This window comes from Myotis lucifugus, unplaced genomic scaffold, assembly GCF_000147115.1.
Source record: "Myotis lucifugus unplaced genomic scaffold, Myoluc2.0 scaffold_0, whole genome shotgun sequence".
Taxonomy (NCBI): Eukaryota; Metazoa; Chordata; class Mammalia; order Chiroptera; family Vespertilionidae; genus Myotis; species Myotis lucifugus.
The window spans coordinates 21,507,630-21,524,313 of NW_005871048.1; the positions used below are offsets into that span (position 1 = coordinate 21,507,630).

General features: G+C 35.5%; 1 pseudogene; it reads right to left on the reverse strand.

Annotated features, from left to right (window-relative positions):
- Positions 1 to 13,526: 13,526 nt before the first annotated feature.
- Positions 13,527 to 15,685, reverse strand: LOC102439055 (annotated as a pseudogene).
- Positions 15,686 to 16,684: the final 999 nt, after the last annotated feature.

The following is a 16,684-nucleotide window of genomic DNA, read 5'->3' on the forward strand; positions in this document are numbered from 1 at the left end:
GGTTACAGACTTTGGAATTTAGGTGATTTAATGATGCTGTGCTTCTATGATTTCCCCTTTTCTGTCTAACTAGTGCTGCTATCATCTTCAATCTTATAATTTGTATGTTATTTGCCTTTAAATTCCTCATTTTGCCTTGCTGTATAAAAAAGAACTTAAAATGCCGTTTACTCATAAATATTCAAAATTTCAGAAGAAAAGAAAGATGGTATTTTTCTAGTATAAACAAGTCAAATTATGAATTTTAGAAATAATAATCTTATAGTGTTCCACAGATGTTATAAAGTCACTTTTCATAACACATTCACTGTGAGAAAGTACATATAGACCTAGAAAATAATACCAAAAAAGAATCATAGCTTGCAAATATAAAGACTGAAATGTTCAGTAACTTATAATCTGAATATTGGAAATAAAGGCGAAAAAATATTCAAATATTGCACAATTGCTCCATATTTTATGTATATGTTTCCTCAACAAACATTTAGCTAGTGCAAAGTTTAATTTTATGTCAATATTGGGCCTAGAATTGAGTTCTGGTTGACAATAACATTTTAACAGATAAAGTCAAGGACAGAAATGGCTTTTGGGTAGAAATGCATATTACCAAAATCGTAACTATCTTTCTACTTGACTTATTTAAAAATCTTATTTTTGCTATCTATATTAGTTTTCTAGGGCTGCTACAACAAAATATTACTACAGACTGGTTGGCATAAACAACAGAATTTTATTTCTCACAATTCTGGATGCTAGATGTCTGAGATCAAGCTGTCAACCATGTTGATTTCTTCTGCGACCACTCTTTCCAGCTTGTAGATAGGGTCTTCTCCCTGTATATGTACATGGTCTTCCCTTTGAACATCTCTATGTCCTAATTTCCTTTTCTTATGAGAACATCAGTTATATTAGATTAAGGCCCACTTTAATCATCTCATTTTAACTGTATCATCTCTTTGAGACTATCTCAAAATAGAGTCACATTGTGAGAACTGCAAGTAAAGACTCTAAAACAAAATTGGGGGGGGGGGTAGGGGAGCAGGGAACACAATTAAGCCCATAACATAATCTTTCTTTTAATTTCTTTTAGTAAGAATTGTAAAAATATGATTCATGATACATAATTTATTTCAAATGTATGTAATTATTTTGGTTGAGTTCAGGGTTAGCCTTATCCTACTGATAAGACAGAAATAATTCAGGATGTATATGATGTTTAGCTTCTAGACCAGTGATGTTGAACCTATGACATGTGTGTCAGAGGTGACACACGAACTCATTTTTTTGGTTGATTTTTCTTTGTTAAATGGCATTTAAATATATAAAATAAATATCAAAAATATAAGTCTGTTTTACTATGGTTTCAACTATCAAAAAATTTCTATATGTGACACGGCACCAGAGTTAAGTTAGGGTTTTTCAAAATGCTGGCACACCGAGCTCAAAAGGTTTGCCATCACTGTTCTAGACCCACTTAATCACAATAACAATCACCTACATAACAACAATTTTTAAATATTTTCATGATTTGTTATATCATTACCATTTTGAATTACAACAAATACCTTTGCAACCTCTCTTCTAAAAGTATGAAAATCTTGAAACACTACATTATATTAAGATCTTGGTTTATAAATATGCTAGTGCTACTATATTTTTAAGCAGTTAATTCTTGTTTTTCAGTATGAGTTCAGAACATTAATACAAATGTTTAGATGAATAATTTATAAAACCAGTCACTATTATGATATATATATATATATATATATATATATATATATATATATATATCTCCCTAATACGCAAATAGACCAAACAGTGGAACAACCGAACAACCGGTTGCTATGACATGCACTGACCACCAGGGGGTGCGCACAAAATAGGGAAGGCAAAGGCAGCAGGCAGCAGAGCATGGAACATGGTGGAATTTGGCCATGATGGGATGGTGGAGTTGGTGAGTGGGGTGCCAGACCAAGGCAGGGCGTCAGTCACTGTCATCGGGGCGAGCCTCTGGTGGTTACTGAAAATTCTTTGCTCCCGTGTGCCCTGGTCCTGCTTGGTGTTTGCACCCGCTGCTGGCGCCAGCCCCACTCACACCCATGCCTGCACCCGGCACCAGCCCCAATCGCTTGGTGCTGTCACCAGGTGCAACTGGTAGCTGCCGGCCCCGACCACCCCTGAGGACTTCTCCACCTCCCTCTACCCCTCTGCTCCTGAGGGGTGATCGGGGCAGAAGCTGCTGCTTGCATCCGCTGATGGTGCTGGCCCCGCTAGCACGTTCTGCTGGCACTGGCCCCAATAGCTCCGTGCCATCAGCAGGTGCGAGCGGGACTGGAGCTGTCAGTGCATGGGAGCAGCATGGCGGGAGTGGGGCTGCTGGCAGATGGGGGACCTGGGGCCGTGGCAGGAGGGACCAGGCAGGGGTGTGGAGGATGGGCCAAGACCCATCTCTGTGCCCACCACAGTCTCCTGGCCCACAGTTCCTTTCAAGGTGCACAAATTCGTGCACTGGTCCCCTAGTGCTTATAGAAAGGACTTTGGGAGAAAATGTCACTGCACTTCACTGACTTCTGTTGAAAGAGTATGAAGAACATGGGTAATTTTGAGTTATGGTAGCTTATTAATATAATGCAACTCAATGGTTTATTCATTCAGCAGTGAAAGAAATTTGAATTCATCTCTTGAGTAGCTTCCACTATCTTGGCATTACTATTCCCCATAAACAGATATTTTTAAATTGCTTAGAATGTATATATAATTATTTAACATCATTGGCTAATTAACTATGTAAATATGCCAGGACTGGTGTTAATTCTCTTTTTTCTTAACTATTTAAGGTTAGGGTAATAAAATATTACTAATTTGTTTATTTTCAAAATGTCCTCTGGAGATAAAGAAATAAAACTTATTTTTTTAAATATGTGGTATTTCTGTTTTGAAGAGTTAGGGAAGCAAAAACTAGTAAACATCAAATTAATATATGTTAAACCCTGAAAGCTAATATTGGGTCCCTGGTAGTATTTTTGAGGAGCCAGCTAAAAAAGTAGCAACTTCCTTTCTTTAATGACTTTTGGTCATGTGAGGATAAACAAACACTTGTTTAAGCCATTGTCAATCAGGTTCTCTGTTTTAGACAGTGGAATATTTTCCTAACAAATGGAGCATCTCCTTCTTCACATTAGCAAGAACAAAGTTTTAAAAAGGAGCACAATATATTTTTCTTACATGGTTCATAGTAAGAGATTACCGGTGTCTATAGCACCAATGTTTCTGTGACTAGTTTGGCCTTCCCCCATGACTACAAGATGTCTGCTGTAGCCTCAGTCACTATAGAATCATCAGTGTTAGAGAAAGAAGTAAATAAAGGGAGTGATGCTAGTGTGTCTTCCCTATTTTCTAAGGAAAGTGAATGATTTTCTTGATGACTACTACTACTTTTATTTGTTCTCTTTTGGCAAAACCATACCTCAAGTCCACCTTCTGTAAACGGAAACTGAGAAACCAGGGTGTGACAACTATGATTGGTTTGCATTTGTTTTGCCACTATAAAACTAAATCAAGATTCTATTTTCAAGGACGAACTAGGGATGGATATTGTTAAGATAGATAGATAAAAGTGTCTATAAAAGTATTTAATAAATAAAAGGCAACCTCAAGTCACTTTTACTTTCTTTATAACATTTGACAACTAATAAATAAACAACTGTCAAGTCTACTCTAATATCCTAAGACAGGCATTGTAAGTAATATGAATCAGAGAAAAGAAAGGGGAAGCAGAATAATACTTAAGCACATCAACAAGATATTAAAAAAAATAGAACAAAGTATAAATATAGTGTGTGTATAATCTCAATTCAATGCATTTTCAAAGGAATTAGTAACTAAAATCTCCTTTCCTTTGACAATCAAAGTAATAGAGGATTAGTTCAAATATTTAATGTATTTTAATTATTTCTTGCTTTATAGTAATTTCTAACTTGCTAGTAAAAATAAAAAGTCACTGTGTAAAAAGATATTTTCAAGCATGTTGAATAAGAAAAAATATCCAATAAGATAAATAGTATTTTCTTAATTGTTGGGATCGTTGGCTCTGATATAATCAGTTTTATTTAGCAAAAGAGTAGCACAGAAAATACAAACAAATAACAATTCTTCTAATTCATTTTAACTTTTGAGCATATTCTCTGATTGATATAAAAAGAGTCAGACTTTAATTATGTTAATTAACTTCAACTAAAATTGTTAAAGTACTGATATCGACATCAAAATTATAGATTATATAAATATCTTACATTTATTATGCTTCTTAATAATTTATTATATATTTAATATTCATTTTGGTATAAAAGTTATCTTTATTTTACATGTGATGAAACTAAATTCAAAGATATCTAATAATTCATCCATAGGACACAGGTATCAGGAACATAGATGAAAAAATTCACCATCAATACTAAATTTGTTTTGAAACTTTAACAACTTATAGTCCAGGGACCAGAGATTTTGGACTCTTTCAATAAAAGTAATTATTTGGAAGGAGGGAGTGTTTTTACTCACTATTATACAGATGTTATAACACAAATGAAATCTCTTTATGGCTTAGGAACAAGAAAATAAATAACTTATTTAACTAAAGAAAAAACTATCTCTTCCCATCTTAAAATTTAGTATTTCATATCCAAAAGAATATTTATGAAAGATGTAATTTAATGAGGGTATGTTCTGTGCCAAAGCTACAGAATTTAGATTTTGTTTATTCCTTGTTAATTACTTGACTCTGTTTTAACAAAGAGGTTTTTTATCTTTATAACTTCTACTAGAGGCCTGGTGCACGAAATTCATGCACGGGTGGGGGGAGTTTCCCTCAGCCCAGCCTTCACCCTCTCTAATCTGGGACCCCTCGGGGGATGTCCAACTGCCAGTTTAGGCCTGATCCCTGTGGGCTGTTGGACATCCATCTCATAATCCAGGGCTGCTGTCTTCCAACCGCTTGCCTGCCTGCCTGCCTGCCTGCCTGATTGCCCCTAACTGCTTCTGCCTGCCAGCCTGATCACCCCCTAACCACTCCTCTGCCAGCCTGATCAATGCCTAAACTCTCCCCTGCCAGCCTGATCACCCCCAACTGTCCTCCCCTGCCAGCCTGATCGCCCCCAACTGCCCTCCCCTGCTGGCCAGTTCACCCTGGTCCCCCCCAATTGCCCTCCCCTGCCGGCCCAGTCACCCCTAACTGCCCTCCCCTGTTGGCCTGGTCACCCCTAACTGCCCTCCCCTACAGGCCTGGTCGTCCCCAACTGACCTCCCCTGATGGCTTGGTCACCCCTAACGGCTCTCCCCTGCTGGCCTGATTGCCCACAACTGCCCTCTCCTGCTGGCCATCTTGTGGCTGTGGGCGCTGTCATCAGTCAATTAGCATATTCCCTCCTTATTGGCTGTGGGCTCTGCCATCTTTGTGATAGCATGAAGGTCAATTAGCATATTCCCTCTTTATTAGATAGGATTAGACATTAGGTGAGCATGAGACTCAATGTATTAATAAAGAGTTTGGAATAAAAAAAACTTCTTAATATATTTGATTTATCTAAAGAATTTGAGAAAATTTGAATATACCACTTTATACCAGTTAATGAACTATTTGATTCATCATAAGAAAATATTTGGGGAAATGTGGTAAATTTCAAGCACTTATCTTTGTGTCCTAAAAACATAAATGTACAATGCATTTTCATACTCTAAAGATTAAGTCAAAATAGTTACTATAACACAAGAGATATAAAATTTTAGGAGTGCTAGATACTGCAAAAATTACTGAAACACCTTTACTTTATAGTGTGAAACTCTGGCCCAGTCCAAGATCATGGCACCGGTATGGTCGTGTTCCGGTGAGGACCCTCTTCCTGGTTCATTGCAGTTGCCTCCTTGCTATGACCTCACATGGTGGAAATGACTAGGGATCACTGTGCACTCTCTTTCATAAGAACACTGATTACATTCATAACCAAAGCACATCCCAAAGATATATATATAGTCTGCATCAGGGAAATTTAAAAAGGATAATGAATAGAAATAGGCTAATAGTTAGAAGACTATGTAAATTGAAAATAAAGGTATTTGCAGCTATATTAAGCAAAATGTCACAAACATAAAATTATTTATATCAATTTGTAATCAGTCATTTAAAAGGCAGTTAAAATTATTTGGTTAACTATTTAAATAAGTAAAAATATATGAGCACAACATAAGATGGTATGAAATTCAAATATAATACCATGACAAGAATCTATTTCCGAGGGAAGTAGGTAAACTAAGATCCTATCTTAGTAAGTTTTAGCCTAATATTTCATCTAATTTTAATGTTTCATATTCAAATTATATCTTGAAAGTATATTTTAAATATTTAGGACAGTAATATAAAAAGTATAGAATTATTCTGTATGATCCAAAGGCAAATATTTAAATAAAGTATTTGAATGAAGATCAGATTCTGATTCTAGCGGAGTACATTTATTTATTAAAGCTGCTAACAATTTTACAAAAGCGAGCTAAAGCCCTGAAATTAAAGCATGGACCATAGGGTATCAACTCTAGCACAATTAAACCAAGAAATTGTTTAAATGAGTTTGCCAGATAATTAAAATTTATGCATATATTTCCAAAAACATAAGTAGAAATTCTGAATAATCCATAATCCATTAAGAGATGACAGAGTAAATTAGGTATAACAAAAAGACCACAGTATGAGAAATCCAAATAAACTTTTAGGCAATGTTAATTAATGGAAGTACAATAAAAGTAAAAATTACAGTGAGTTAGGCTTAAATGTAGCAACATATTAAAAGGGCACATTTGTAAACAAAATGTCCAAGGTTAGAATAACCACTATGTTGAGGGACTAGAAATAATATGTTTGAGAAGTTGTATTAATTGGGAAAGATACCTTGGAAAAGAAGGCATTATGAAATATTTATCAGCTGATAATTGAAATTTTTGTTTGTCACTTAAATGGTAGGATTTTTTTGTGTGACATTATGGATAAACAAAACCTAGTACCAAAAGATGAGAACTACAAATAACTTTGTCTCACTGAAGTAATAATTATGTAATAATTCCAACAGTGGAATATGATCTTTTTGAAATAGCATTTCCACATCACTCGAAATGTTCACTGAGGCTTATGGTCTTTAATCAATGTTGGGGAAATGGGGGTTTAGTTTGAACAGATTATATTCTATATAATCTCTAATGCCCATGTTCTTCCATTTTCATTATAAAAAAATCAAGGACATAATAACCTTATTTTTGTTCTAGAGTTGAAAATTGGGTTTTCATGACAAATGCAATGTATATATCTTCTATATGTCAACTTAACATCCTAGTGTTATATATAAAATAACTAACATTTTGGAATGCAAATTGGTCAAACATTTAAATGTAAAATCATGCAAAATCTAAAAGAAAACATATATGGGACAAAAGTGGAGAAATCTTTTATTATTATGATGGAACCCAAGTTAATAATAGAAAACAAATAAGTTTACTACAATATCATGAACTGCGTGAAAAAAATAATACCATAGGCAAAAAAGAAAGTGTGAACACATTGGGAAAATACAATAACAAAAGGCCAATATAATTAATATATAAAGATCTCCAATCTGTGAGATGCAAAAACAATAACATAATAGAAAAGAATTGGGAAAAACAGATAAATCAACAACTCAAAGTAAATGCAAATTGCTCTGTAATTATTTAAAGATGCTCAATATTGCTCATTATAAGAGAAATGTAAAGTGACTCTATATAGTTGGGAGGAAACTTTTTAGACAAAAAGATGTCCTATATATAATTCAGATGTTGCTTATGTGTGGGTGTATACATTTTTAAGTATACACTTCCAGCTTCTGCACTCTGTAATTAAACCTCAATTAAAAACAAAACAAAATAAAACAAAAATCAAAGACATTTGGTGCAGGATTTTTTCATAGTTTGAGAAAAAACAGTACTGAATTGCCAAACCAGAATTGCATGAATCATAAATATCAACCAATAACAAACTTCATTAGTATTTCAAAATATACAGGCCATCTTTAGGCCTGAAAAGCATTCTTTTCTTGGGAAAGAAGTCCAAGTCTGTCAGCAAAACACTCTAAAGATTATTTCTGTTCTGCATTCCGGTGCGTTCTGGATCAGACTTAGCATGCATTATTGAAGTAATACATGCAGAATCTGCCTTCACAGAGAGAGATGTTTTAATGATGGCACATCTCCCTGCAGTTGTCTTCTCAAGTGGCTTGCATGAGGTAACAAATGGAATATTGTTTTAAGTGGACACATTGATTGGAATTTTAGCAGGAAAAAAGTACTTTTTGACTCCTGGAAATTTTCAAGACGTGCCAGGAGCTAAGGTCCTTGACATCCACATTGTTGTGTTGCAGTGATTAAAGCTATGCCTTCTTTACATTTCACAGAATATTTAAGATAGTTTGCTTAAAGTTAAATGATTTCATTTTAGCAGTTATATCCAACTGATAATCTAAATAAATTAAATACATAAGTGTTTAGCTCATGTTGTCCATGTAATAAATGCCAAAAAATTCCACACGATAATACTTTGCCCTGCATAAATTTTTTATATTTATTTTAGTTATAGTTGATGTATAATATTATATTAGTTTCTGATGTATAAGATCATTATTAGACATTTATACAACTTGCAAAGTGATCACCCTGATAAATCAGTACCCAACTGATGTCTTACATAATTATTACAATATTGCTGACTATATTTCCTATGCTGTAGTTAACATTCCCATGACTGTTTTTATAACTGGTAATTTGTATTTCTTAATCCCATTTGTCCTTTCACCCATCCCCCAAGGTCGTCTCCCACCTGGCAACTATCATTTTTCTCTCTGTAGTAATGAATTCATTTCTATTTTATTTGTTTGTTATTTAGATTTTACACACAAATGCAATCATATGGTGTTTGTCTTTCTCCATCTGACTTATTTCACTTAATATAATTCCCTCGACCTATCTGTGTTGTTGTAAATAGCAAGATTTCATTCTTTTTCATGGATGAGTAAGATTCCATTGCATATATGTACCACATATTCTTTATCCACTTGTTTATCAATGGACACTTAGGTTACTTCCACTTCTTGGATATTGTAAGTTATGTTGCAGTGAATACAGAGGTGCATATAGTGTTTTCAAATTAGTGTTTTGTTTCTTAGGGTAAATACCCCAAAGTGTAATTGCTGGATTGCAGTCATATGGCAGTTCTATTTTTCATTTTTTAAGGAATCTACATACTGCTGTCCATTGTGACTATACCTATTTACAATTCCACCCTTTCTCCACATGCAATATTTTTTATAGTGGCATTCTATATAAATTTGTGCATTGGATCCTCAGAGAATCCTGTTGGGTTGTATAACACAAATATAATGATTCCTATATTTAAAATAAGGATGCTTGGACTCCAAATGCCTTAAGCAGTGCTCAATTCTGCATGAACTATCACTGGATAAAAATTCCAATCTGCCTGATTCTGTTCAACATGTTCTTGATTACATTATATTCAGAGTAACAACAAGCTTCTTACTGTTCCACAATTGCTCATACTTCCAGCATTGTTTAGAAAACTCCCCTGTATGCACTTTGCTCTTTTACCACTGTGCCTTTTTCTTACTTATGAAGGATATAATACAGATTTGTCTTGCCCTGCTTCAGAATTCAGTTTACAGTACAACATTAGTGCAATGATTTAACATTCCTGAAAATGTATATTTTTCAGAAATACTTTATCAATTTATGTTAACAGTACAGAGAGATAAACTACATTTGATTTGCTACATTTAAATGATAGAATGGAGAGTGCTAATTATTAAGGAGAGCTTCAGTTTTGCATTTTGATCATATTTAAATAAGATACACCTTTTTAAATAGTAATACTGTGAGAATTACAATTAATAAAATTAGATTTGCATTTATCCTTGGACTGAAGGATTAAGTTGGCTGTAAACATCATTTTAATGCTCTGTTAAAAAAACTTTCATTATAATTTTGCTATTCAATGCTAGCACTCTCTGAGACAATGCTAACCCCAAGTTAATTTCATGGTCTCTAGAATTGTAGAGAAAAATACTGTAAAACAAGGACAGTATCTCTCTATCTTACTCATTGTTGATTTTGTATTCTCTATGTTAGTATATGGTATATCAGATGAAACATATAAATTTTGATTAGTAAATAACAGCAACTATATTTTATGAGAGATTTTTAAATGCTAAATAACGTTAAGGGATGGAGGAGATCAATAAATACCAAACACACAAACAGAGTTGAAATCAAATTATTATTCTATCATAGTTTATATCCAGAGCATTTTCCCTCAATTATATCAGAATTAAGACCAAGGCCCAATATTGAGTGAAAAAGTGCTCAGCAGCTAAAGTCAGTGTTTGGAGAGTATCTAATTTTGGGGCTCAGCCACTTACAAAGTGGGTCTCTTTGAAAGGTGCTAGAATCAGTCCCATCATCATCACAGTTCTTGTTCTTCAATCAATAAAATGAAACAGCTAGAAGAAAGGGGGTCTGATTTGGCAGAGAGATTTCAGTTTGTATAGAACTGAGGTGGGCCTAGAGACGAGTTCCAGCAGAATTTTCTACATCAATAACTGCAGAGTGGAGTCCCACAGAGGGTCCTCCAAAGGACTCACAAATTCGCCTGCAAGTAAAAATGCACTCTTTGCTGAATTGAATAATGGTTTTTGAATACTGGCAGAACATTTTCTTTAAAGTTTGTGATATCTACAACGCAAAAGTTATAGACATGGCACACTGAAGTTTAATCTGCTTTAAAGTCTGGACAACCCAACAACACAAAAAATTAAGGCCTGATTTGCACCTTTTGTTAATTTTTGTGATGTGGATGTTCTACCGTGGCAGATTTCAAACTGTTTGACAGGACATCAATTACTATGACATTGCAAAGTGCAGTAGCAGACCATTTAACATAACAGTTCCACCAAACAGATACAATAGATGTAAATAAACTAAAGGCTCCAAATAATAGTAAAATGTAGTAACATAATGAGGAGTTGTAGAGTCTACAAGTTGTTGTCAGAAAATTTCTCAATGATATGTGTTCGTTTGCTCTGTTTGACATTTTTCTGTCTTTATGATGAGAGAGAATGTCATATTGTGACATTTTTCTCCATATGGTACATATCATAGAGAAAATATTCGGAAGTTCTGATTTTTTGGCAAGTATCTGATTGCACTTCTGGTCAGGTGATGGACGACCTTATTTGGAGTCTAGAGGGGTGTCTAAAAAGGGCCCTGGGGGATGTCAAGCCCGGTCACCCAAGAGAATGTCCTGAGCCAGAGCCCAAGCAGCAGGTGGAATGCCCCAAATGGAGTCCAGAGAGACACTGATCTTCAGTGTGGGCCTCTAGGTGCAGGCCTTGGTTTCCTTTCACAAAGTAATTGTTTTTCCCCAACCTTCTACTTCAGTAAACTTCTGATTTCCCACGAAAAAATAAAGAAGAAAGTGTGCAGTACAGTCTGTCTGAGAACGTGATGAGCACCTTGAAAATTGACTCACTATAACCATATTTTCTCCCAAGAAGACAGCCTTGTTTTCCTTTAGAATGGTATTGAAGTTTGGGAGCTACAATGAAGACTTTTTTTTTTAGGACCAAGTACATTTATAAAATTGTTTTAGTCTACAAATTACATTAGTAGCAATTTGTCAGCTGAGCCAATATGACTAGGCATACATTTTTATGACCATTACCTTCCTTTCCCAAATAAACAGAATAATTAGAGAAGTCAGTGAAGTCACAGTCTGTTTAATACTCATCAAACTTTCCTGTTGATGCAGGTTTAGAACTAGCAACTGAAGTAACTATTCTTTTTGCTCTTAGAGTAATTGTGGTTTCACTGTGATTTTGGAGCAGAACAACCTTAGTAATTAACCACCTTGTTTTTGGAACACCTTTTTATCAGTGTGTGTCTTTGAAGCAGAACTAAAAGGAAATAAAATAATTTTCAACATACTGTTACTTCTTTTCTGAAATAGTTGTCCCAATTAATTTGCTGAATATAGGACATCTAATGAGCCGGAGTGTTCATGCTATTTGAATGCACTAAGAACACGGGTTTGTTTGCTGTACTTTATATTCCTTTCAGCAAAAAGAGAATTATTTCTGTTGACCATTTTCAAAAAACCTGTGCTTTTAGAGTTTTATAAATGGAGGTTTTTATTATATTTTCATTTTTACTAGCCTTGAAAATTAGGCTAAAATGATATCCCCATTTTGTTGAGTGGTTCAAAATCTATATGTCTCCTCTGAAAACAACTAAATACTATGTTTTGGTAATCACTCGGATGACAGTGAATGAATAGACCAAACTAAATGAGACAAAGCCAATGCTATATCTCTGGTATATCTGCATCAGAGTTGTTTCTAGCACAATGGATTTCTCTCCAACTGCTTTATGTCAGGAGTGTTGTCTAAGGGTACAATTCTGAATCTAAGTTCCCAAAGTTAATGACTTTGACTTCATAGGAACTAACAAAATATACTATGTTAATGATTAAAATAATTATTTAGGGCAACTTTAAAAATTAAAGATTGGAAGAAATTCCCTTCCCCTTGCTATTATACAATAACTAGGGGCCCAGTGCACAAATACGTGCACCTTGAAAGGAACTATGGGCTATGAGGCTGCGGTGGGCATAGGGATGGGTTTCGACTCATCCTCCGCACTCCCACCATGGCCCCAGGTCCCCAGTCTGCCAGCAGCCCCGCTCCCTCCGCCACAACTCCCATGCACTGACAGCGCCAGCTGCGCTCACACCCACTGATGGTGCGGAGCAATTGGGGCCGGCACTGTCAGAGGGTGCAAGCGGCAGCTGCTGCCCCTATTGCCTGTCAGGAGCAGGGGGAGGTGGAGCAGCCCTGAAGGGTGATCAGGGCCAGCAGCCACGTTTGCACCCACTGACAGCACCGAACGATTGGGGCCAGCACTGGGCGCTGGCAGTGGGTGTGAGTGGCAGCTCCGGCACAGGCAATGGGTGCGAGTGGGGCCGGTGCCGACAGCAGGTATAAGTGCTATGCGGGACCGCAGCACGCAGGAGCAAAGAATTTTCAGTAACCACCAGAGTTTCCCCTCAATGACAGCAACTGGTGCCCCGCCTTGGTCTGGTGCCCCTGCTCACCTGCTCCGTCATACTGCTGTGGCAGATGCCCGCCATGTTCCACACGCGCACCCTGGTGGTCAGCGCATATCATAGCAACTGTTTGTTCAGTTGTTCTGCTGTTCAGTCTATTTGCATATTAGCCTTTTATTATATAGGATTGGTAAGTATTTTTTAAACACGTCAGTAAATAAAATGTTTGGATCTCCTAGAGAGAAGAAATATTCAAAGAACTTTATTTTATTTTATTTTATTTCATTTCATTTTGTGACTGAGAAAATCACTTTATTTTGTTGGGGTGGGGGGCAGGTATCCAGCCTCAGAACTTCTGGAACTGCTTCTTGGTGCCGGGGGCCTTGGTGACCTTGAGCACGTTGAGGCGCACAGTCTTGCTCTGGGGCGGCACTCACCCAGGGTGACAATGTCGCCCGATCTGGACATCTCTGAAGCAGGGGACAGGTGCACTGACCTGTCCTTGTGGTGCTTCTCAAAGCAGTTGTACTTCCATATGTAATGGAGGTGGTCTCGGTGGGTGACAATGGTCCTCTGCCTCTTCATCTTGGTCACCACGCTGGACAAGATGAGCCCTCAGATGGAGACATTACCAGTAAAGGGGCATTTCTTGTCAATGTAGGTGCCCTCAATGGTCTCCTTGAATCCCAGGCCGATGTTCTTGTAGTATCGAGGTAGCTTCTCCTTGCCAGTTTCTCCAAGCAGGACCCTCTTCTTATTTTGAATGATGGTGGGCTGCTTTTGGTAGGCTCGCTCCGTCTGAATGTCTGCCTACTTTGCGGCCACTTGAAAAAAAAGTCAAAGAAGCTTCCTAATTCTATAAAGTTAATGCTTATTATTAATTTATTATTTAATTACTTTTCTTTCAAAATGCCATGTTATCTATTCCTTTGAGCATTACTTTTTGAGACTATTCACTGGTGAATTTTTATAGGAAAAATAATTTAATAGTCCATTAAAAATATAAACTTTCAAAAACTATTGAAATATAAACTTTGGAAAACTATTTTTTTTACTTAAAGTGATCTGACCATAGCAATATTCAATTTCTTAAGTTTAGTAGATATAAAGCAGGTTTCATATCTCACCTGAATAGGTATTCCAGCTCTCTGCTAATGAGGTCACTGTCTTTCAACAGTTATAAAAATTTAAGCAGTGATTCAAAAATTTCTACTGCCTTCCACTCACAGCATTGGTTTAGAACAGTCAGATTTGACTACACCTTTTCTTCTCTGTCTGTGAGGAAACTCGTCTCCTTCTTTTATATGTTAGGCAATTGGCAGTAATGACCAGTAGATACAACCTCTCTTTCACCTTTGGAGTTTGAGATGCAGGCATCCTCTGTTCCCAACAGAGATATTACAAAGCAGACTTTAAACAGGCTCGCTCAGTAATGGTTGACAAGTTCAGATATGCAAAGACAGTGTAAGCAGTGCCACTGAGAAAATGAACAATTCCTTGGCCTATCAAACAGTTATACCAAGGGCTCTATGACCCAGGGAACCAAATATGTAATCCATGGGATTTACAAAATCCCTTTATCTCAACTCACAAATTCTTTTTCTCTTTCCAAATATATAAGATTTTCACTGTCCAATGTCTAGAAAATCTATGTTACAGACTGTGTTCTCACAGAAATCTCAACACTTCATCCCACCCCTGTCAACTTGAGCCATCCACACCTCCTATGTCAAGAATTTCTAGCTTATCTTTCCTTGCTCAACTTTTCTCTACAGAATAGACCAGCACATTTTATTAATACTCTTCCTCTCATTACCTCTCAATTCTGCATCATAAAAAGCCAAAACTCTGTTTGCAAAGTTTAAAACAGAAGCAATTGAGTAGAAAATTTAGAAAAAGGGAAAATGAAATTGTTAATATATTTGTTTCTTATTAAGGTTATTTTGTGGAGGGGTGTTGGTTGTATGTAATATACTTTACACTTGGTGACTTGTAGCCACATGAAGAATCCTGGAAATAGCAACTTTGAAGTTCACAGTAGGTATGGATAATCTTCACACTGCTAAGGAAAACGTGCCAGGGTAACTGTCCTTATGTCATCAGGCAACATCAAAATTCCATTTCTAATTTCTGTGAACATTTACTGAACTTTGGAAATATTGTTCTCAGTAATGCAAAATAATAAAACATATAAAACAGATTATCAGTTAATCTGCCACTTTGTACCATACAACCCAATTTTTCTTTAATACATTTCATAGGTCAAAAGCTCTCACATGAGCTAATCAGAAATTTTTGAGCAGGTGATCCCATGAACACTCAAAGTCAATCGAGCAGTGCAATATGAAATTAAACTCCATATTTACACACATATCCTTTATTAGACATGTATTTACTCAAATTATAGAGTATATTGAAATGCATGCTATCTCTTTTTAAAGTAAAGAATACCTTCATGAATTTCTGTGGTAAAACTGCTGTTTTTCTGAGCTCAAGCAAATTCATATTTTCATCACCAAAGTGAGCATCATTGTTTCCAATTAAAGTTGCTTATCTTGTCAGGGAGGCAAATTTTAAACTTATGCCCAGAAGTAGTTAAGAATGTTGAAAATACAGTGATGTCAGTTGTGTTAAGTAGAATTTAGAGACAGAAAGTTTCATGAATATCCCCAAATTTTTTATTTTTTTATTTTTTGGGATTTTATTTCATGCATATAAGATTAAAATGACAACATGTACTTCTCTAGCACGAGCTGGAGTTATTTATCTAAGTGTATATAAAATACTGCTTAAATAATCATGCAGAATATATATGGATATATTTCTAAATTATTTTCCATTACATATGTTTATTTGTCCATTTGTTTATTAATGATACACTATCTTGATTATTGTAGCTTTATAGAAGTCTTGGAGTCATATAGTGTGAGAACTATTTTTTTAACCAGATTTTTTTGTTAATATATAATCTTTAAATAATGAAATTAAGAGAAAAGCAAAATTATATTTTTCAGACATTTGTTTATATTCTTGTTTTGAGAATTAAATATAGAGTTAAAAATATTTACCCATGGACTTGTGCATTTAGATAAATATTTCTGAAATGCATAGATAAACAGAAGAATGCTTGCTTCCTATTCCATTATTAGAAGACCATATTAAAAATTAAGCGCTTCAACATATGGATGAAACAAAAAAATAAATTAATTAATTTAATTCAGATATGGTGTTGGATTATAGTACCTTAACCTTTACACAGCTCTTCCTAAACGCTCTGTGACTCCTTTAGTAGGAAATGAAAATCCAGGGGCACCTGTGATGTTACCATTTCTAGTGCACTGTTTTCCTCTATATCTCAGCAATCAAGTTGAGATTCTTAGATACTGAGCTACCAAACTAATATTTAATCTCAGGTGCTGTTCTATGTTTTTGTTACAAGCACTTGTGAAGACCTACACAACTCAAAATATCGGGTCTATAAACCTTTAGGAATAATGTTTGGGA